General features: G+C 43.8%; 1 long non-coding RNA gene across 1 annotated transcript; it reads left to right on the forward strand.

The window, feature by feature from the left end:
• The first annotated feature begins 10,118 nt into the window (after positions 1-10,118).
• LOC142826506 (uncharacterized) lies at positions 10,119-22,120 on the forward strand. Its single transcript, XR_012900684.1, has 4 exons — positions 10,119-12,852; positions 14,333-14,480; positions 17,015-17,205; positions 21,299-22,120. It is a non-coding gene; the product is annotated as an uncharacterized LOC142826506 (long non-coding RNA).
• Positions 22,121-23,708: the final 1,588 nt, after the last annotated feature.

The following is a 23,708-nucleotide window of genomic DNA, read 5'->3' on the forward strand; positions in this document are numbered from 1 at the left end:
GGGGGTATAACATCTGTCTTCATAACAGCAGTTCTCCCTCCCTCTCAAAACTGAAACCATGGCAAACAGATCTATCATCTTAATAGGACTGTGGTATGTGTGCATAAAACCAATATTTCTCTTTCTGTAGACACTGGTCCACATGCTTAGCAATTATATGTGGAAAAATAGATATTAACACAACTCCTAAGCAGTCATCTCCCACCCTCATCCAGGAGACAAGAGTGGTTGTGAATTGGCTAAGGACAAAAGCCAAAAAAATGTAATAGGATGGAAGTATGAAGTAATGCTAGATTCCAACTCCACCAATACTGGTCAGCCACACTCAGCATCAGAGCTGAGCGAATAACTGATTTAAAAAAAAAAGTTGAGCAGAACAAAACATTTGGTTTAACTCAAAATGATCTGGGGGGAGGGTTGTTGAGTTTGGGGGTGGTTTTTAACATTTTATTTTAAATAAATAAAATCTTAAGCTTATTTTAAGATGTTTCCAGACCAAGTTAAAATGTTTCATGTAGAAAATGTTAGAACAAAATGTTTAGGCTTTGTCAGACTTTTTTTTGACCAGAACTATTTGCCAAATTCAACCCAAATTCACAAATAATTCTGTTGACCTGAAGCTGCATTTCTTAAGAAATAAACTATTCATCCAAAAAAAAAAAAAATCCAGTCCGCTCTACTCATGAGACCTAATCTAAGTCCCATTGCAGTCCATAAGTTTTTTCATTGACCTCAGTGTGGTTTGACTCAGGCCCTAGGACATTCTGTCCAGCCCCACAAGACCCATAGCCATTGTGCCATTAGTGTTGTTCTCCCTCGTCTCCTGTTGCATCCTGTATCTTTGCAGGAGATGAGCAGCCCAGTCGGCAGAGGGAGTTAGCATTGCCCTAGACAACTGTAACTCTCCATAATTTTTTCTGCTGTCACAGTGCTAGCGAGGGGTATGCCACTTCCGGCTTCACTCGTGCCCTGTTGCATGGGTGTCCTGAAAAGGATGTAATGGTGGCTATTTCCAGTAGAGAAGCACTCTTTTGTATGATGCTACTTGAGGTATTAGCACAGGTTTACTCCCTCTCATCTTGTCCACTGGTTGGGATGGCGAAGGAGAGTATTAGTTGCAAGCATTTTCTGTTCCATTATTGGAAAATAAATACAATTTACAATATCTGCATATATATCTCCAAATACCCTTTTTGTTTGACCTAAGAAGCATTTTTAACTCCTTAGAAGTGGTAAAATTAGGGGAGCTGGAACAATTTCTATAGTAGGGGTGCTGAGTTGAACTAAAGTGGAAAGCTGGTATATAATGGAAACCACTTCAAGTCAGGGAGTGCAGTAGCACCCCCCGCACACCTAGTTCCAGCACCTATGAATTAGTGGTAGTGAGAGGATGTAGATGACAGATCCCTGGCTGTCATTGTGCCCTTCTAAAAAATATTATGGGTGAAATGTATTGGTTCACAGTCTGCTTTGCATGCCTTTTGTCATGTAAAGCAGAGAAAAAGCTAGATTAGCATGATTAACCTGGCTGCTTTGTATCTGTGTAGTGCAGCTGGGACAGACTGGCAAATCAGACCTGGTCTGTTTCTCATCTGAAAAATAAAACAATCGGTAGTGAAATGGTTAATGGTGATGGCTTGTTAATAGCCACATTTAGTCATGAGGGGTGAAGTTCATCTGTAGTATAATTCCATTAAGTGAATGGATTTATACAAACAGGCTGTGTCTAGACTGGCCAGTTTTTCTGGAAAATCAGCCACTTTTCTGGAAAAACTTGCCAGCTGTCTACACTGGCTGCTTGAATTTCCACAAAAGCACTGACTTCCTACTGTAAGAAATCAGTGCTTTTTGTGGAAATACTATGCTGCTCCCGTTCGGGCAAAAGTCCGTTTTGCGCAAAACTTTTGCGCAAAAGGGCCAGTGTAGACAGTTGAGATTTGTTTTGCGCAAAAAAGCCCCGGTCGCAAAAATGGCGATCGGGGCTTTTTTTGCGCAAAAGCGTGTCTAGATTGGCCACAGACGCTTTTCCACAAAAAATGCTTTTGCGGAAAAGCGTCTGTGCCAATCTAGACGCTCTTTTCCGAAAATGCTTTTAACGGAAAACTTTTCCGTTAAAAGCATTTCTGGAAAATCATGCCAGTCTAGACATAGCCATAATGTGTTACCAGTACATTCAGCAGAAAGAGAGGAATCAATATTTTTATTTTAATCTGCCAGCATTTTGAAAAATGCAGTTTTTTTCATATACACTGTGTAGACAATCTTTACAACCTACAAAGCAGTAGAAACTTCCTTTTTCTCCCCTTTAAAATGAAAGTTGAAGTTCTGTAAAAGTAATCAAAATCCATGTGATTTATATTGTATTCACATAAAACAAATCAAGTGAAACACTGTGACTTTTAAAAGGGATGAAAATCTGCAGCAACACCTTAAATCCATCGAACGTTCTGCACCTGAAGACTTTTTCAACTCAGCTAGTGGTCACACATGAATAGCAGCTTTGAAGGTACCACTCTAAATGTGATGGGGCTTTAGAGGGTTAAATTTGGTAATTAGACAAAGGTATGGGTATTTCCAACCACAATACTAGTATGGCTGAAAATGGATGGGTAGACTGGACCTACTGATTCATGTGAATTTGGAAGGTTGTATATAGTGATATATGGCTTCATAAATGCTCAGCCATCACAGATGTCAGATAACTGGAACTGCAACCATGACACGAGGAATAGAACTTACAGTTTTTGGCTCCAAAACCAAATCGTCCTTAGTAGCTAGTAACAATAGTGCTTACATCCGCTTTTTTAATTCCCCAGCAATAAAGAACAAAACCATTACAACATGATAAACATCTGAGTACAATTTAAAGAACTAAGAAGGCTGCAAATAGTATTATGTGCTATTGAAGCACTCCTCCTGCATTGACAATAGGACAGTAATGGAACCGATGGCCAAATTTATCCCTAGTGTAGCTGCACTGAAATTAATGGTATTACACCAGGAATTAATTTGGCTGCTAGCCTCTATTTGCTTGCCAACACTTAAACCTCTTCCAGACAGTTATGTGAAACGTTGAACACATCTCCTACTTTGAAATATTATGTGCAAAGACACCGCTGATGTTAAACATTTTTGCAATTACAGTAGTTCTGGGATGACACCAATATGAGACCATAATTGGAGGGTATTAGTTGCTTTGGAAGAGTGGGTGTCAAGCAAGCATGTTGCATGTGTTTCCAGAATATATTGATCTAATTTGTAAAAGAAACTATAAATGGAATCAGGCAAACTTATAATGCTTTCTCTTAAATCACATTATTTTAAAAAATGTTGTTGCTATTAAGGAGCAGTATGAACAGTTACAAGGGATGGGATAAAAAATAAGGGATATAAACCCTCAGGCCTCAAGACATAAGCCAACTACTAACTGCCTCGGATTAGGAAGACATTTACCCTAGGAGCCCATTATTCCATAGTTGCCCTTTATTGGGCTTCTTACACTTTCCTCTGAAGCATCTGAACCTTGTTACCATCAGACACAGACTAGATATTTTGATCCAGTATGGAAATTGCTATGTTCCTATAGGAAGGATATGGAGATGGAAATCCTCTTACTTCAATGCATGTCATTCAGAGGTGGCACCTGGCACTTAGAACAAACCACCATTTTTATCTAATAGCAATTAAATTTTGTCCTTGAGTTATTACTTTGTTATAAATGAATTTGTTTATCATTATTTTGAAGCATGGAGGTCATATTTATAAAAATATCAGAACACACACTATGTACCATGCATGCCAGTGAGAATAATAGTTGCTGTGTTTTAATATCCCAGCTCATTTAAAAGCATCACAGGACTAGCACACTGATTAGTTAGTCTGTGATGTGTTAATGTTGAATTCAGGTGACTAATTTATTTCTATGACTGAGAAAATGTAATCAAATGTAGGGTCACTGCTAGAAACAAGACAAAATAAGATGCAGGTTTTTTGACTGTTCAGATAGCTTTTTCTAATATCCACATCTGTATTGTATTGATGATAATAAGAGCAATTAAGAGTTCTTGTAAATCAACATATCTTTATTCTTTAGAGAATACCTAGGGTGTTGTCTTCCTTCCATAAATATGTTGTTGTTGGCGTTAGCTAAGGGCTGGTATTTTTCCTGGAATGGTGAAGGACTGTTTTATTTTCCTGAATTAACTTTCTCTTGCTGTATTTTTAAACTATTGAGTAGTATCGTAAACATCTGTCATTAACATGTTTCTAGTTCACGAAGAAACCTTCATTCCTTTCAAAAAAATCATAAAAGTTAATGTAATGCTGGCAGGCTAGGTGCCAGCTCTTGCCAGGGTTGCAGGCATTAACCAGGAACTGACAAAACTCATGGCTGGAGAACAGACCAGTTGACATAAGTTAGTGTTGTGCAAAATAGATATTAGTCCTATAAGAACATACTTGGTGTTTAGACTCTATAGAATCTAGAGTGGCTGTATGCATTAATCTCATGTATAATATTTGTATTCTATGCTGTAAATATGTACATTTTTCTTTGCAAATGTTTAAACTTGTGAATTTATAAAAAAGATTCCAGTGCCTCTGATCTTAGCTTCTTTTTTAGAATTTTCAGACAATGAAAGCTACGTCTACACTGGCAGCTTCTTGCTCAAGAACTCTTTGGTGGAAGAGTTCTCGTGCAAAAACTCTTCCACAAGAGAGCATCTACACTGGCATGTCCTTTTGCGCAGGAGCATCCATGGCAGTGTAGACACTCTCTTCTGCAAGAAAGCTCTGATGGCCATTTTAACCATAGGGGCTTCGTGCACAAAAAAATCATGTTGCCGGTCTATACTGGCCTCTTCTGGAAGAGCTCTTGCGCAAGAGGGCTTCTTACTGAGAGGGAGCGTCAGAATTCTCGTGCAAGAAGCCCTGATTTTCTACAGTACAATGTCAGTTTACTTGCGCAAGAACGCGCGGCGAGTGTAGACAGGCAGCATGTTTTTGCGCAACAGCGGCCGTTTTCATGCAAGAACGCGCCAGTGTAGACACAATCTCAAAGTTTGAGTGGATTTGTCAAAGGTAAAATGGCTCTTTCAAAGGATTGGGGGAAGGGTGTCACATTTGTCATCTCACCAGATGAGGTTAATATGTCTGGGGGTGGAAGATAGGGTCAAATGATGAGAGAATGTGCTTTAGAACCAGGCCTGCTGGGAGACATTAGAAGCAAGGTGAATTCAGAGGGGTATTCAACAGTACAGGAGGTTGAATGAACTTGTACCATAAAGACTCTTTTATGTTCTCCGGCCAAGGGCCTGAGGATTGCAAACCTGCAGGAAACTAGAGCAGGCAACAGAAATTGAATTGAGAAACAAGCCTGCTGGAGGAAGTTTAAGCAGGGATAGGTGCATGACCCTGTAACAGGGATTGCAAGCCTGTTAAGAAGGTGGGGTGGAAATTTGTTAATAAACCGAGAGTCCCAAAAGGGAAAGAAAAAAGAAAAACAAGAAACCCACCTGCAGTGTGATCTCATCTTAGTTGGCAAAGGAGGGAAAACAGAGGCAGAGCTCAAAGCCAGACTTGGGAAACAGTTTGACAAAAATTCATTATTCTGTATTCACTCTCTGCAGCTTCCTTCAGAATGCAGTCTTCAAACAGTGATGCCTAGAAAGGTGTTGTATCATGCAAGCAAGGTAGTAACAAGCATCAACAGGCCTTTATTTACCAAAGGTGAAACCTCTTTATAAAGCTACTGCTGCTCCCATCTGCAGCTCTCACTCAGGCCTGGCCCATCTCCTCCCCCCTCCTTCCTGTTTCCTGTGCTTACAGATTCCCAACAGCCAGTACTCCCAGTTCTAATAATTACAAGCAGCATCTAAAACACCACATTCCCTCCTCTCTTAAGAAGCTCTCCCAATTATAAAATAAACATTGTTGTTCTAACCCCAGCAACAAATATGGAAGAAGACACTATATTGTTGGCAGAAATATTACACTGAAAATACTGTAAATACTACATAACATAGTCTCTAGTCCAGACAGGTGGTCGTCTAGGTCTGACAGACCGTCTCTCAAACCCCAGTTCCGGTGCAATGTCTTGTTTTGTTGGGGCTATGGTGAAGTCACTGGGTGTTTGCATCATCTCCTCTTGGTGCATAGGCAGGTGCAAGATAAGAAGCATTCCATACCCGCCCATCAGAAAGTCGATAGGTATAAGGTCCTTTCTTCTCTGATTTTAAGAGGAGATGTGAATTCATGGTCCTCTTTGCGTAAAATTCCAGGTTTTCTTACTCTAACGAAGGAGCCACACTCAAACTTCAGTTGCTTAGCACCCTGCCGTTTGTCTGTGAAAGCCTTATACTTTGCTTGCTTCTGTTCAACTGTTTTTCTCACAGCATCCCCATTTGGTGCATCAGGTCTTGCCTTTAACAATCCAGCAATGTTCAGTTTAGTATTCATCTGTTTTCCATGCAGTAACTCTGTGAGTGATCTTTGTGTTGTGGCATGTTGTGTAGCCCTGTAAGCTTGTAAGAAATCAGTAGTGAAGGTTATCCATGAGCGGCCTTCCAGTTTATCCATTTGCAAACTCTCTTTCAAACTTCTGTTAAACCTTTTGATTTCCCCCATTAGCCTGAGGGTAATACAGGGATGATCTTCTATGTAAAATGTTTCTCTGCTAGAAAAGTTTCAAATTCCATGGAAGTAAATTGACTACCATTATCTGAAACCACTTCTTTGGGGTTATCTTCCCTGCTAAAAACTGTAGAGAGGAACTTAATTACTGTAGCAGAAGAAATTTGCGATGTAAATGCTACCTCAGGTCATTTACTGAAATAGTCTATTAAAGTGATGGCATAATGACAGTCAATTGGAGCAGTGACATTGTAGGACCCTTTGATAATCACAACTTTTTCTCATGCAGAATCAGGAAGAGGAACAGGCTGTAATGGTGGGTGTTGGGGGGCCGCCCCCTCCCTCGGAGCGGGCCACCCGCCTCCAGGACATAGTTCACTCTTCCCCGGCCTAATTTCAAAGGTCCACTTCCCCTGTATTAGGGGAATGACGGCCCTCTGGCCTAGTCTGAAAGTGTCCAGGCTCTGCGGCCTAGTCCTTTAGCCGAGCCCCCTGGGTCACTTCCTACACCCTGTCCCCGGCCCGTAGCGGTCCCACCTGTCGGCGTGAGTCGGCTGGCTGTCGCAGCACTTCCCCAGTCGGGGTTGGGGGTGACCGGTCTGGTTCCTGGGTCACAGGGGGTCGGCCGGCGGCTCCGTCATTGGGGTCGAGCCCGGCGGCGGGAGGTCCAGCAGGCCTGGCGACTCCCTCTCTGGCGGTCCAGTCAGCACCTCGGGTGGTTGGGCGCTAGCTCCAGCTCTGGCTGCAGTCTGCCCCTCCTGAGCAGGCCAGCAGCCTTTTATGCCTTGGCTCCCCTGGGAGCATGCCCAGTAGGGCTGTGTGGGTGGGGCTGTCTCTGCCCCCGGCACCAGGTGGCTTCCCTGGGCTTGAGAACAGGGTGGGGGCCGCCCCGTCACAGTGGGGTACATATCACTGCTGTCTTATCATGCATTTGGCAAGTGACACAGGATTTTATGATTGCTTCAGTTTGGGAGTCCATCCCTGGCCACCAATACAGATCTCATAGTCTTTGTTTGGTTCTGACAATACCTTGATGAGTATCCTGTGGCACCTTATAGACTAACTGAAGTGTAGGAGCAAGCTTTCGTGGGCAAAGACCCACTTCGTCAGATGCATGCATCTGATGAAGTGGGTCTTTGCCCACGAAAGCTTGCTCCTACACTTCAGTTAGTCTATAAGGTGCCACAGGACTCCTCATCACTTTTGCAGATTCAGACTAACACGGCTACCCCTCTGATACTTGATGAGTATTGTGTGCCAGGTGTATGAGTTTTGGCTATAATTCTTCTGGCACAAGTAGCCGGTGTGCCATCAAGCAAAGAAAGTTCATCCCGAATTCTAAAATAAGGCAGCAAATCTGGGTCAAGGATTTTAGGGTTACTGGGCCATGTCTTTGTCAGAAATTCCTGTAGCTTTTGTTGAATTGGACATGCTCAACGAGGAGCTTGGAATTGTTCTCTTGTAACTGCAGTAAGAGCGCAACTACTTCATCCTCATCCTCCGGTGCACCATCTGGTGAAGACAAAGGCAGGCAAGAAAGGCAATCAGCTATCACATTTTGGTTTCCAGGCTTATATTCCAGTTCATAAGTGAAAGAGAGTAGTCTTGCAGACCATCTAGTAATACGATTCCCTGCTCTGCTAACCACAAAAGGGCTGGGAAATGTCAAAAGGCTGTGGTCTGTGCGCAACTTGAACGTGCGGCCCCACAGGTAAGTTCTCCATTTTTCAGTAGCCCAGACACAAGCAAGTGCTTCTTTTTCAACTGTAAAATATTTTCTCTCAGCATCACTCAGTGTCCTTGAAGCAAATGCAACAGTCCTCTCTGTGTTGTCCTCATGAAGTTGTGTGAGGACAGCTCCAAGTCCATATTCTGAAGCATCAGTCGTCACAATTGTGGGCAATGCAGGACTGAATAGTGCAAGTAACTAGACTATGTACAATTAAGTCTTTCACAGTTTCCAAACTAGCTTGTGCATCCATTGTCCACACCAAGGTTGAACTTCTCTGTAGTAATTCTCATAACGGTTCAATGACAGAAGCATAATTGGGAATGAATTTTGCATACCAGGAGGTTAGACCCAAGAAGGAATGGAAGGTTTGCAAATCTGTTGGAGGAGGAGCATTTGAAACTGCTAGGATATGATCTGGATCAGGTTTTAGTCCAGACGGTGAAATTGTATGCCCCAGAAAGGAGAGTTCTGTATGTGTAAATTTGCATTTAGACACATTGAGCTTGAGGCCTGCTGTGCTGATGCAGTTTAGTACAGATTGCAGATTATTGTCATGCTTCTCAGAAGTATTTCCGAACACGATAATATCATCCGGATAGCACTGAACTCCATGTTGATTCTTCAGAATCAATGACATCATTTTTTGTAAGGCACTTGGGGCAGATGCAAGACCGTATGGAACCCATTTAAAATGAAATAGTCCCTCGTGTAATAAATGCTGTGAGGTCTCTGCTATCTTCATGCAACATAACCTGGTGGTATGCGCTCTGCAAAGCAAGAGTAGAAAACATCTTTGCTCCACGGAGTTCTGCAAATACTACTTCAGTGTGAGGAAGAGGGTGGCTGTCAATCACAATAGCTTTATTTGGCTCCCTTAAGTCCATACAAAGGCGAATGCCTCCATCCTTCTTCTGTGTCCCTATGTCGCGAGAATCACAGGTCCGATGATAAATACCCAAGGGGGGAAGGACAGAACCAGGTGGACAGTTTTATCAAATAACAAATATTTATTTATGACAATGGTGAATTTATAGTATTTATTCTAAGATTTTTAATAGACCGTGTTAATAATGAATTTACAGTATTTATTATATTCTGTGATTTCTAGTTAAAACGTGTCGGAGATATAAGGATGGGAATGGCAAGGGGAATAGTCTCTAATCTTAAAATATCCAGCTAATATACACTAATTAAATAACAGTGATAACTACAAACTCTATGTACTACCCAAAACAACTACAACACTAAGCTTATACAACAAGAAAAAATCAAATCATACATACCAACTTACACAGCCCATGGAACATTTCACAGATATTGGTTCGGTTGCGAAGGCCTTGGTTACGCCTGAGAGTCGGGGGAGGTGGCTGGTCGGTTGATCAGGCCGGCAGCGCTTTGAAGTATACGAGAAGGCACACGCATGGTGGTACGTGTGTTGCGAAGACCTCCTAGAACGAACTGTGCGATGGGTATTTATCCCCAAATCTGCACATCGCTTTCCCACGCTTGCATATTACCATATATGGCCCAATGGTCACCAAGTGGGGAGGTCTGTGTCCCAGGAGTAGGGCTGAAACTGTGCAGGTTTCATGCGACCAGGTAAGCCCCGCAGTTCTCACGCAAGGTGACGGGTGGGAGAGTCTGAGGCTATTTTCCCCTTTTCACACCTTCCCTTTTTCTAAAGGCAATGGTATGCAGGAAGGGTGCGGCCGGTTTCTCTCAAGGAGTACTGCAGCCCACTATAGCAAGAGCGGCCTGGCCAAACCTTTTTACTGGGAGAGCAGTTTCTTTTCTCTAACACCCTATTATAGGTAAAACCCATTCCGAGGAGTCAATCTCTTCAATAATGTCTTTTTGAACAAGTGTTTTAAGTTCCTTTGAAACAGCTTCCCTGACTGAAAATGGTAAGCGCCGTAACTTCTGTCGTACAGGCATTATATTATGTCTCATTTTAACTTTATGCAGAAACCCATAAGCACAGCCAAGTTTCTCCTCAACCGTCTTGGGTTCCAGCTGAAACTGGTGTGTATACTGCAAGAGCTCTTTGCTGAGGAAGATCAATTCATCCATTAACTACCCTGAGGTTTAAAACAGCCAATAAATCTCTGCCACGGATAGGAGTGCCTTTGCGGACAATGTAGAACTCTGCATTTATACAGCAACCACCAAAAGTCACTGTTGCTGGCAGGCAGCCATGAACTGGAATTTGGTTTTTCAAATAGCACACCAAGTGAAGTTTGGGTTCAGTAAGAGGCACATCTTTAAAGTAATGCAAATAGATGGAATCAGGTAGTATAGATACTGCTGAACCAGTGTCCAATGTTAGCTGAATAGGATGTGATTTGCCTGAAGGTGGGCAGAAACATTTACAGTGCACCTTATCTGTTCTGGAATATGTGCAGTAGTGACTTTGTCCACACTCAGCACAGTAACATCTGGTATTGTAACTGCATGCACCTGTTGATTGGACTGGCTGCTGCGGCATACCTTAGCAAAATGTCCAATCTTTTTGCAGTGATTGTACTGAGCTTCTTTTGCAGGACATCTTGTGTAGCTTGCAAGGTGTTGTGGGGATCCACAGCGAAAGCATGCTTTTGCTGTGCTTTGATTTTGCTGATTCTGTGGCTTATCATTAGCTTTCCCCTTGTGATTGTTTGTCTGCAGCGATAGTGAACTTTTCTGCAAAGGAGTCACAATCTGGACTGGGCCTCCTGTATCCATGCTCATTATTTTGACTTCTTCTATAGCTGACTTAATCTAGGTAGCAATGGTTATTGCTTTTTCCAGTGTAAGTTGTGGTTCTAGAAACAAACGTTCCCTTACACGAAGCGTGGTTGTTTTCTCAATGAGCTGGTCTCTAATCATCTCATCTGCCATATTCCCAAAGTCACAAGTTACAATCAGACTCCTCAGAGAAGCAACATACTGCATTATAGTCTCCCCGGTTTCTGCTCACGCTGGCGAAATCTGTAGCAATTAGCTACTACATTCACTTTTGGCACAAAAAAGTTCTTTAATGCAGTGAGTGCAGTCTCATATTTATCATCTGCAAGGGGAAAAGTGTAAAATACACGCTGCCCTTCTGCTCCAAGGCAGTGGATTAGCAGAGCACGCTTTCTTACTTCAGAAATCTCTGTAGCACTGATTGCAAGCAGATAAGTCTCAAACATATGGATCCAGGCAGTAAAAGCAATCGGAGGCTCACCTGGCCTTTGCAGAAAGGGTGCAGGTGGGTTCAGAGGCAGAAGATCCATCCTTGTTGCCAAAATGTTGTATCATGCAAGCAAGGTAGTAACAAACTTCAACAGGCCTTTATTTATCAAAGGTGAAACCTCTTTACAAAGCTGCTGCTGCTCCCCTCTATAGCTCTCACTCAGGCCTGGCCCATCTCCTCCCCCCTCCTTCCTGTTTCCTGTGCTTCCAGATTCCCAACAGCCAGTGCTCCCAGTTCTAATAATTACAAGTAGCATCTAAAATACCACAAAAGGGCTAAAGTGAAGAGTCCACCCCCACACTAGCCCATAAAGAGTTATGGTGGCTCAGGAGAGGTTAAGTAATCAAATAAGTCCCATCGGAGGGACAGGCTTGATGAGCAGGCACTGATTAAGGAAGGAGCTTAGCTGGGCAGGTATAGGCAAGGCTGGTATAAGGCTAGGAAGTGAGGGCCTAAGGAGGCTGCAATGATAGGGTTGCCAGATAGTTTCAACAAAAATACTGGCCACACTTGACATTATATAATAATCTACATTACATCTTATTTAGAAAATACTGGACATTTATATTTTCTCAATATGTTTCCCCGAACAGAAAGGTCAAATACTGGACTGTCCAGTTCAAAACCAGACACCTGGCAACCCTTTGCAATGAGGAAGCTTGCAGTTACACTCTGGACTTAGAAAAGGCAATGAGGAAAAGAAAACAATGAGGAGAGCAGAAAGCCTAAGGCCCTGACCTGGAAGGAAGGGTTTACCTAGAAGGGTGATAGAGCCACAAGGCTGATAGAGGTGGAGTAGGAGAGAGCCCAGTGAAATAACAGCAAGATTTGGAAAGGGGAAAATGTTGGCTGCTGATTTGAAGATCCCTGGGCTGAAAACTGGGGCAATGACATAATTTTGATGTGGAAGAATAACAGGAATGATACCTGGCTAACCAGTCCAGTAACACTTGGATACCCCAGAATTGGAAAAATATAGGGGTGAAGCCTTAAAGAGGAAGGCCTTTAACTCCTGTAAACATAAGAAGTGTTGCAGGGTGAATGAGGCATCAGACTGGATGGAGCTATTCCTCAGATGCAGACACAAGTTGCCCCATTGGCGAGGAGAGAACTTTGTTAGCAGGACATTGAGCTCTTCTTCATTTGCAGCTCCAATCATCATGCAAGTTCTCATGTTCTGTGACTAACTACTGACTTGCACATCCAAATGTGGGATTATTAATAAAGAGCTACAGAGCAAAACTGGAGCAAGAGAGCCATTTACCTCACATGAAAGGTACGCAGTACAACATTTGACCCTCATGGTTTGTTTTTGTTTTTTTCTTTACAAAAATATGAGGTCAGAAATTTGGTATACCATAGGGAGTAGCGTTCCTTTTGCAAAAGATGTCAGAATTTTTGGATGCGAATATGAGGGTAAAGGTACAAATAATCTCATAACTATTTAAATAGGCAACATGCCTGGCATGCTGACCTCAGTATGATCCCCCAGTGTTCCACCATAGTATCTTGTTTATGCATGTGAGTAGGTTGTTGGGTACATAATTCATGGCCAACTCTGGCCTCAAAACCATCAAAGATCTCTAAGAACGTGGGAGCAGACTTCATGCTACAGTGCTGATCTGCTAGTATGTTACCATCCTCCAACAACTGCATATTTCTGCATCCACATATTATCTACATTTGTGATGGCGCCAAAAATAGCAAGGTTTGGCCACATGCTCCCACAGCACATGAGTTCTTCATATTCTTCTCTCTGAAACAAGCGTATCAGGACCCAATTTATGAAGCGTAATTTATACCAGACCCTTGCGGAATTATACAGTGCTTTTGAGCCTTCACAGATGTGTAGCCAATAGGGAGCTGTGTGGCTAAAGGAGTTTTTACACATCTTTCAGCTACATCTGAAGTTCATGCACACAACCCAGCATTCGGGGACTTCCACTGGGATTTGTGACACTCCCTGGTGCATTCCCTGGTGGTTCTGTTAACCAATGAACGGATTAAACTCAGCTTTTTATTTTGTTTCTCTGTGAGCTGTAATGAGAATGATGCTGCTTATTTACAGAATCACAAAGATTAGTGGTGGAAAGGACCTGTTCAGACACTTAGTTTATCTTCCTGCCAATGAAGCATTCTTTCCCATGGTACATTTTGTGGAGTCTTATCCTATTGTACCAAGCAATGGGATATTTAGGAAGTAATCCAAGTGTAACCTGACAGAATTTACTAAAATTAGTCTTCAGTGGTTTCAGAACACATTTGTGAAGGAAATAAAGGAACAGAAAACAAAATTGCCATCCTGGACTGTGTGTATATTTTTGTTTGTAACACTCAAACAGGATGTAGAAAATTATAGCTATATGTGTCCACACACATGTATATAATTTTGCTAATTTCTATCATGCCTCTCACTGTTACTGAGCAGTGCTTTAATCAGAGATTAAAACACAGAATAAGAACTGAAAAACCAACAGTTAATCAAGTGCTAAACAAAATCAATGTGTTTTGCATTGTCTCTAAAGTGAATTCCTGAGTTAAGCAAGCCCTCCAGTTTAGGGTGACCATATTTCCCCATACTGAATAGAGGACACCTGGTAAAATTACTTGTATTCAAGGAAGTTCAATGGCCATCAGTGCAGTACAAATGTTTACATTAACACTGAGTTGACTGAGCCCCTGTTAAAAAGAAATACTGTGAAGCTGGAATCTTTTTATTTACCACACGTGCATTCTCCTTCACCTCTCTCTCACAGGATTGGGGGTGACTGACTGACCCATCCCTTCTTTGGGGGTGACTAATAGACACAACCCTTCTTATTCTGTGCTCTCCAACCTCCAGGCCTGACTAGGCCCCCAGGGTGGACTTGCCTTTCCTGGCACCTGGTGCTATGTCTTCTCAAGGTAACGTGGAGGGTGTGCAGGGTCACAGGTCCCTTTTCCAGATTTCTGCTGGGATTCACAGCAGAACGTGGCAAGCAGCAGCCTTTTGGCCTAGGAGCTGCTTCTGGATAAAAAGGGAGTAGGGATGATCTGGCCTGTGTCCAGAGATCATCTCTTCCCTCCTTTTCCCCTTCTGCTCCTGCACCTCTGCTCCCATGTGGTTGCAGGCAGCTTGCTCCTGCCTGCCTGCACATTGTAGAAAGTCAGCTAATTCCACCAAGCTGCTGCTGGCCACCAACATAACCCAGCCACCTTCTGTCCCCTGGTTACAGCCTGGGCAGGAAGAAGTTAAGCCCTAAGGCTGCATTGTGCACCAGGACCCAGGAAACCTGAGTGCAAGGGCTTCAGCTAACCTGGCCAGACAGGTTGCTCAGCAGGAAAGGGTGCTATGGGATAGAGCATGCTCAGTCCTGAGGGGCAGGAGCTAGGAAAGGGGGCAGTGTGGGAAGAGGGTGCTAATTATCTCTGTTTGGGGGCCAGCAAGGTTGAGGTTGCAAACTGGCTGGAAAAAGCTTCCTTTCCACCACTCTGTAGCTTACCGGAGGCAGAGAAGCTTCCCCATGCCAGAGCTGTGTGGAGCGCTGGCACATGCAGGGCTTGGCTCTTCCTGAGCCATAGGGTCTTGAGCTTTCTCTGGGTACCAGCTCAGCCAGAGGCAGTATGGGGAGGAAGGAGCCTGCTAGCCAGGCTGTTAGTGAGCTAAATGATCCAACCAGGGGCCAGTTCTCCAGACAGCACCAGGAGTAGGCTGCACTCTGCTAGTGGGAACATGGGGGAGCAGCAGGATGGGGAGGGGGTATTGAATGGACACACCAGGGAGAGGACAGCAAGAGAGGGAGCATTAAAGAGCCAATGGGTGAGCAGCAGAGGTGACATGTAACCGGCCACCACCTGCCCACAGTCACCAGCCACCACAGACAACAGCCAGTGCTAGCTGGAAATGGGGTGCTGGGAGGGGACCCTGCTGGCCAAGAGCTGGCATGGGGCAGGAAATGCACTGATAAATCAGCAGCAGGAGAGGCAGACTCCACATGCTGCAGCTTTGCTTGACCACCAGCCTTGCACACACACACCCATCAGCCACTGCTTCCCCACCCTCATTACTGGTGGGTGGTGGGCGACTGGCAAGCAAGGACACAGACAGCAGTAGGACCCACCAGTACTGGTGGAAGAGAAGAGACAGAAAATACAGGACAATTTGCCCATTTTTTTAAAAAGTAGGGACACCTGCAATAGGGCTTAAGAATGGAGTTGTCCCTTTAAAAATGGGACAGCTCCTCCAGTCAGACATGGAGATCCTCATGCTGCATGGAATCCCCTGAGACATAGGGAAGAGTTGTAACCATATGGAGCCAGTTGTACCTCCCTAATTCTCACCTGCCTGGCCCTATTGGGAGTTAATGTAGTGGGAGAGGGGCTATTGATAATGCCCCCTTCTACTTTCAATAGGCTGGGGGCAGCTGGTGTAAGAGGCAGGCACCCCAGGGGAGACTGTGGCAATCTCAGGCAAGTTCACTTTGTACCACATAAGCAATGCAAAGTGAAGCTGGCTGGAAACTGGAGGCTCTGGCTGAAAGTGTTTGACATGCTGATAATCTACAGCAGGGGTGGGCAAAAGGGCCTCCACGAACTGGATGTGGCCAGCCAAGCAGGTGGATCTGGCTGGCAGAGACCCTGTTGCTCCCCAGCACCCAGATCAATTAGGGCCTGGGGGCAGGGGAGCGTGCAAAGCTTTCTCCCTGTGAGCAGCACACAGTGCTTTGAAGCGCCATGCGCTGCTTGCAGGACAGGAGGAGACATCACATGCTCCCCTACCCCCAAGTTGTGATTGGCCTGGGGGCAGGAGGAGTGTGCAAAGTTTCTTCCGCCCTTTTCTCCTCACCGCTGCCCTGCAAGGAGCACTTCAGTTACGGTCTTGGGGTTGGGAAGCCCAGAAGCATTCTGGCCCTACCCCTTCTGGGTTATGACCCACCCCTTCTAGGACCCCAGCCAAAAATTATTGCCCACCCTTGATCTACAGAGAGATGCTTTCTCTTAATTGCCATGGGAAGGACTGCAGTGAGAGGTGGTCTCTCTGGAAAATCATGTCTCAAGAAAGACCACACAGGACTTTTAAAAGGTTATGGGTTCATGCCAATCCACGTCGTTCTGGAAATGGGTAGCTGCATTCTCCCCTGGTGAGAACTCCCAGGTGAACTTCAGCTGTGTCACTAAGCATTTAAACTATTGCGTTGGGAGCGAACAAAGACACAGATGACTACCCATTTATTTTAAGAATATAATCATAATATCCTGGACAGTTCTACAGAGCAAAAAGCAACATGGGCAACCACTCCTGTGTGGGAAGTTGATAAATTCAATTGGACCTTGCACCTGTGCCCCATGTCAGTGAATGTTGGCCATACACATGAGATAGACAGCTCCTGCAGTTTCTTTTAAATTCTTCTCTAGAAGGACGAGCCTGGTTTTCATTTTTTTTCTATGTTTTACTGCAGACAAGCCTGCCTAACCTTAGCCCTATCTCCATAATCTCCAATAAAAAACACATTTTAATAAAGTGGAAACCAAAACCAATGGAAGCTGCGGAGGCAGTGCCTGAAGAAAGAGGCAGTGATCAGAGCTGCTTGGCTACACTGCTGCCTAGGGGCCACAGGGACAGGCCAGACACTTCCATGCGCTGCCTGAGGTAAGCACAGCACAGAGCCCCCTCCTGTTGCCTCCACCCACAGCCAGAGCTCTCACACCCCCCACACTGCAATCTTGTGCCCCAATCCCAAGCCCACTCCTGGATCCCAAAATTCTGCACCACTTCTTGCCCCCAGCTGCTTGCCCCAACCTGGTGAAAGCAAGCCAGTGAGCAAAAAATCCCATGCCCCAGATAACAAGGAAGCTGAAGTGAATTACCCTTAAAGAGTGAGTAATATACAGCCTAATATATTTCTTATTGAAGTCCCATTGAGGGCTTTGAGCCCAGTGAAGTTAACACAGACTTCTGCTGATTTTTCAGGAGGAGCTGGCTCAAGCCTTCAGTGCATAAATATTTCTGACCATTTGGTTTCTTATACACATTCTCTGAGCTTTAAGGGAAGTAAGCACTTTTAGAGCCTGCAGTTCACAAGTCCAGAAAGCATATTCTTACAGTTTCCTCTTCAGCACCAGGGATATGAAATCTAGTCTCTTTTCACCTTAGGTGGGCCATGGAATTAATCTCCTGTGGCTTGTTTTAAACCTTTCACTTCAGCAGCCCTTTTACATGGCACCTTGACTCTGTTTATGCTTTTATCTGATCTGAATAATTGCTCCTTTAATCTTGTGTTTTGTGTATTTAGTAGTTTAAGACATTATTCTGTTGTGGAGAGGATGCTCAAAGTTTTAAAAGATTTTTGAAAAACAAATTATACCATTAATACTATGTCTTACAGCCCAGTTGTTGTAGAAGACTCTTTACAGAGCAAATAAAAAAAGTCCTGAAGAGCTTGCACTGTAAGAGTCTGATTGCATAATCACCTACTATTAAGCATATTACTCATCTCTCCATGAGATCTGTTCTGCTTTGAGTCACACCAGAAGCCAGTGTATTATTTATGTCTAGACACTATTGTCTGGGTCTGAATTGATCTGCAAAGTCTTCACAATGGGGAATGTGTATTAATATACATATGTACACTGTCAAGTTTACAGCTGATGCTAAATAAAATATAAGTCAAGAGGCTTCAGCCATTTTTAAAATCTAGCAATTTACAATCTGCTCCCAGAGGCCTTAATTCAAGAAATATCTTAAGCATGTGCTTAAGCTCCACATCGTTCAACAGGAGTTGAACATGTGTTTAACTTTTTTAATTCATGCTTAAACTGCTTTCTTCAATAAGTATCATTTCCTTAGTCTAGACCAGAGTATTAACCCTGTAAAAGTGCTAATCATCTCGTGAAAGGTAGTGATTGGCCACAACTCCCTTTGATGTTAGTGGAGTTGGAGGAGGAAGGGGTTGAGAACCTTGCAAGTTTAGAACATCTGCGTTAACAATAGGGATGTCCACAGTTAGATAGATCTCTCTATATATACATATACATATAGGCTGCATCTAGACTGGCAAGTTTTTCTGCAAAAGCAGCTGCTTTTGCGGAAAAACTTGCCAGCTGTCTACACTGGCCACTTGAATTACCGTAAGAACACTGATGATCTCATGTAAGATTGTCAGTGTTCTTGTGGAAATGCTATGCTGCTCCCGTTTGGGCAAAAGCCCTCTTGCGCAAATGCTTTTGCGCAAGAGGGCCAGTGTAGACAACGCGGTATTGTTTTGTGCAAAAAAGCCCCGATCACTAAAATGGCGATCAGGGCTTTCTTGCGCAAAACCGCGTCCGTACCAATCTAGACGCTCTTTTCCACAAATGCTTTTAACGGAAAAACTTTTCCGTTAAAAGCATTTGCGGAAAATCATGCCAGTCTAGACGTAGCCATACATATATATACACACAAAAATTTCCTGCGGGACAATAGAGTCACATCATCCTGTCACCCTCAGCTGCGTGGCCTCCTCTCCCTCCCCCCGCCCAATGGTCTGGAGGGAGCGAGCCGGGGCTGCTGCAGCCTCGGCCCAGTGGCTAGGAGGACAGGGGGAGAACTGGGACTGCCGTGGCCTCAGCCCGGATGGCGGGAAATCCTGGGCTGGCGAAGCCTAGGCCCTGAGATCAGGAAGTGGAGGGAGGGGGGAAGAGGGAGAACCAGGACAGCCATGCTGCAGCCTCAGCCCAGTGACCAGCAAGGTGGACAGGGGAGGACCAGAGCTACCACGCTGCATCCTCAGCCCAGCCCTCCTCGGCAACCAGGGGAAGAGCCGGAGCTGCCTACCCCCAAAGGGAGGGGGGGTTGGTGAGCATAGTGAGCAAGAGGCGCAGCCCCCTAGTATCACATTAATAAAACTTGAAATTAATTCTTCAAATGGAAATACATTTTAATACATACCTTTATGATACCAAATAAAAAAAAATTGAGATCTCAGTGTAAAAAGGCCAGTTAACTTTACAGGCTTATTCCACAACTACGTATTAGAACTGTAACTATGGTTGTGATTTTTTTTTTATTTCTTTGCATTATATGACATTATTTATATAAACACTGGCATAAATATCATTGGTAAAGTAAATTACACATATAACAAAAAATCAAAGTAATAGGAGAGAGGACAAATGTTGCACATATCAAATAAAAACAATTGCTATAAATATAATGGCTTTAAATGTTTGCTTTTATGTGACAGATGTTTTTAGCAAAATTTTTGTGTTGGCAATTTGAGTACACTTATGATTTTCATTTATATAATGTTCGCTTTTAGTATTGATGTCTATTTACAACATCTGCGAAGGGTCTGTAACCTGAATTTGACAGGGGAAAGCTAACATACTGCTATTGGAATCTTTCTACTGAGTCCATGTAAAAAACACTTAGCAAAAATCTTAAATAGCTATTTTAATCACAACGGGATTCTTACACAAATTATATCAGGCCCAAAAGGGCCTGATTAATTTTAAAAACACTTTTCAGACATGAAACATAAATGTAGCCCTCTTATGCTTCTGCTTCTCCCCGCCCCCATTAGAATAGCAATCAGATCATACAGTGTAGGCCAGTTATGCACACACAAATCAGTATGCAAGTCAGACTTACATCAAGTAGGCAGGATTCCTGTTTCATAATTGGGAAACCAAACTTGTGAGTACCAAATAAATTTAGCCTCTTTTTTTCCCCACACAATATAAACAGACATATTTACAAGCAGAATGTGGCATTACACATCTCTTTAAATCAGCTGGAAGGCAGACAAAATCATAGCAAAAGGGAGCATTGATATATCAACTGGCATTGATATTAAAATTATATTGGTAGAGATAGTCAGGATTTCTGTTAGAGTACAGCCAAGTCCCATTGCTCAGGAAACGTACAAACATAGTTTACAATTATCAAAGCATGAATGAGTGAACATGAGCTCTTCTTTGCTCTTAATTAATATGTATATCAATCTTTGAATTGCTAAGTATCTGTCTCCCAGAGAAGACAGTCTATGGCTATTCACTCATAGTATTCAGGGGTTGTCATTTATCCTACCATTTTCCATTTACACCTCTTCCGCATTTTTTGCGGAAAAGCATCCGTGCCAATCTAGACGCGCTTTTCTGCCCCCCCAAAAAAATAGCCCCGATCGCCATTTTCGCGATCGGGGCTTTTTTGCGCAAAACAAATCTCAGCTGTCTACACTGGCCCTTTTGCACAAAAGCTTTGCGCAAAAGGGACTTTTGCCTGAACGGGAGCGGAATAGTATTTCCACAAGAAGCACTGATTTCTTACAGTAGGAAGTCAGTGCTTTTGCGGAAATTCAAGTGGCCGGTGTATTCACCTGGCAAGTTTTTCCGGAAAAGCGGCTGATTTTCTGGAAAAACTGGCCAGTCTAGACACAGCCAAAGTGTTTATTACCAAGTTTAAAAAAATTGTCCTTCTCTAGGTAGGAACCTAAAGAACTTTTTTAAAAGTCTGTTTTTAATCAGTCCTGTAACCCTGTCCACACTGATTGTTTAAACCACCTTATAACCAAGCTATGGCACTGCTGAAAGAACCAGCCATTGTTAAACTAGGTTTAGTTACTGCAAAGGGCCCCTTTAAAGGTTTTCATAATGGCACTTTCCTTCAAGCAACAAGCTTTCTTCCAGACGAATGCTGATAAACTAGGCAATGAGTTAGATATGTTTGAAAGAGATAACCATCGTCCTTTCCCCTTGTTTTGCAGTCTTTGGAAACTACCTCCAGTCTGTGGCATGAAAAATCTCCAAGGTCACAGCCAAATTCTAGGTCTCACAAAGGATAAGTTTTTATGCTACTGACCAATTGGAATGGTCTACAACAGGGATTCTCCACTTCATTGCACCATGACCCGTTTCTGTCAACAAACATTACTACATGAACCTTGTATGAAGATCCAAAGCTCTTGAGCTCCCCCCCCTCCCTGCCCCGCCCTCCACCGCAACACCTGGAACCCCAGTGAATCTAACATCAGTCCTGGTGACCCTGTTAAAATGGGGTTACTACCCGCACTGTCCCCCCAATGGATCACTACCTTGTCGCAGTTGGGGGGCTTCTGTGTCTCAGTGACCCCTAGAGCTATGTCGGTGGGAGCCTAGTGCTCCTGGTAGGATCATCCATGCCGGACAGGTCGAAGAGAAGAGACCAGACTAAGTGTGATTCACTGATCCTCCAGATTGGGGGTTCAGCTCAGGGCTAACAATCCTGACCTAGAAAAAATTGTTACGGAAACAGCAACAAAGAATTCTCCTACAACTTTATGCGATGGCCTTCCTAATGGCCAAAGACAGACAAAAATGGAGAACCTTCATTACTGCGCTACACATCAGTGGGTGTAATAGGCAACCCACAGTCTGATAACTGTGGTGTGTCCCAACCCACAGTCTGATAACTACTAGTCTACAAAATAAAAATCTTTTAGTATCTTCTGTAATTTCTTCTTCCTTCTCTTACACTAGCCATAGTTTCCTTTCTTTGTTGTCCCTTTTTATTCCTCTTCTGCTTTTACCCGTTTTCCTTTGCATCATTTATTTTCCCATTCTTTTGTTTTTCCCTTCTAAAAAAAGTTAAAATTTAATAACATGTCCATCACCTTTAGATTTTTCTCCCAGTTCTTAGTGAGTTGAATCTGTCCATCCAGAGAGACATTAAAACTCCCTTTTAATGACTGACTCTAGTTTCGGGGGACAGAAGTCTTTACCTTAGATGTTTTCCAAATGAGACAAGCATCCTTCATCTTCAGTAGCTTTTTCATAGTGATTGTTTTTGTATCCTACTGTAAAGACTTACTTCACAGAGCACTCCTGCCTTCAAATATCTAAAAGGGTGTCACAAGGAGGAAGGAGAAAATTTGTTCCTCTTGGTTACTGAGGACAGGACAAGGAGTAATGGGCTTAAAGTGCAGCAGGGGAGGTTTAGATTGGACATTAGGAAAAAATTCCTAACTGTCAGGGTGGTCAAATATTGGAATAAATTGCCAAGGGAGGTGGTGGAATCTCCCTCTCTGGAGATATTTAAGAACAGGTTAGATAGACATCTGTCAGGGATGGTGTAGACGGAGCTTGGTCCTGCCTTGAGGGCGGGGGGCTGGACTCGATGACCTCTCGAGGTCCCTTCCTGTCCTATGATTCTATGATTCTTTGTTCAGTTTCTCTGACATTTTTGCTGCATAAGCAAGGCTGATACTGAAGGTTTTAATTCACCTCTTCACACTAATCCGTGAAGCAAATGGGAATGTAGATGGACCTACATCCATGTCATTTGGGGCACTGAGTCTGTCAGGTCACCTAAGCGAAGCAGGATCTGGCTATCTCCATACTTGTATGGTGTCTTGGATCCTACTGAGCCACCCAGGCGGCCACACCCAAAGACTACCGTGAGCAGCATTCATGTCTCTTGGTTTTGGATCTTTGGGGTGTTTCAAACTCATGAAGCCTGAAAAGTCCAACCAATGCCCCTATCTCAGGTACACACCACAGGTGGAGACCTTCTATCTCGGAGTACCCCCTTTCAGTGGAAGAACCTGCTGTCTAGCCACCTAGCCCCTCTGGGTGCAGTGCAGAATCCATGCAGTCTCTTACTCTCTAACTCACCCTCCCCTTGTGAGTTCTGAGGGAACTATCTGGGTCCAGAAATGCAACATTTTGGCTGCCAAGTGGTCTCTACCACATACATGGCCTGTGAACAGACCAGTATCTAGCATCTCCAGCCCCATGGCAGCTGACATGCTTATCAGCTTCCCCTCTTACTGCAAACCCCTGCAAACCCCAGTCCACAGGGCTCTTAAGAGCTAGTAAGTTCTGACTTACCACCCTGTGACTTAAGAGTCATCAAAACTAGAAGCTCCAATCGGACCAAGGATGCCAATCCAGGGATGTGACTGGTAGAGCTCTGGGGATCCTGTTACAGTCCCCATTTCTCTGTGAACCAAGCAGAGGCACAGGAAGTTGTCGGTGCAAATGGGTTTTGCCCTGCTTAGGACTGCATCCCTTGCACTTACTGCTCCTCGACTCTGACCTTTTGATATCCTGGCCCAGCCTACCACCTGAGTCTTGGTCTGTCCTCTGGCCTGAATTGGACTCTGATTTTTTGGTGACCTGCCCCTTGCCACTCTTCCC

The sequence above is a fragment of the Pelodiscus sinensis genome, chromosome 1, assembly GCF_049634645.1.
Source record: "Pelodiscus sinensis isolate JC-2024 chromosome 1, ASM4963464v1, whole genome shotgun sequence".
NCBI classification, from domain to species: domain Eukaryota; kingdom Metazoa; phylum Chordata; order Testudines; family Trionychidae; genus Pelodiscus; species Pelodiscus sinensis.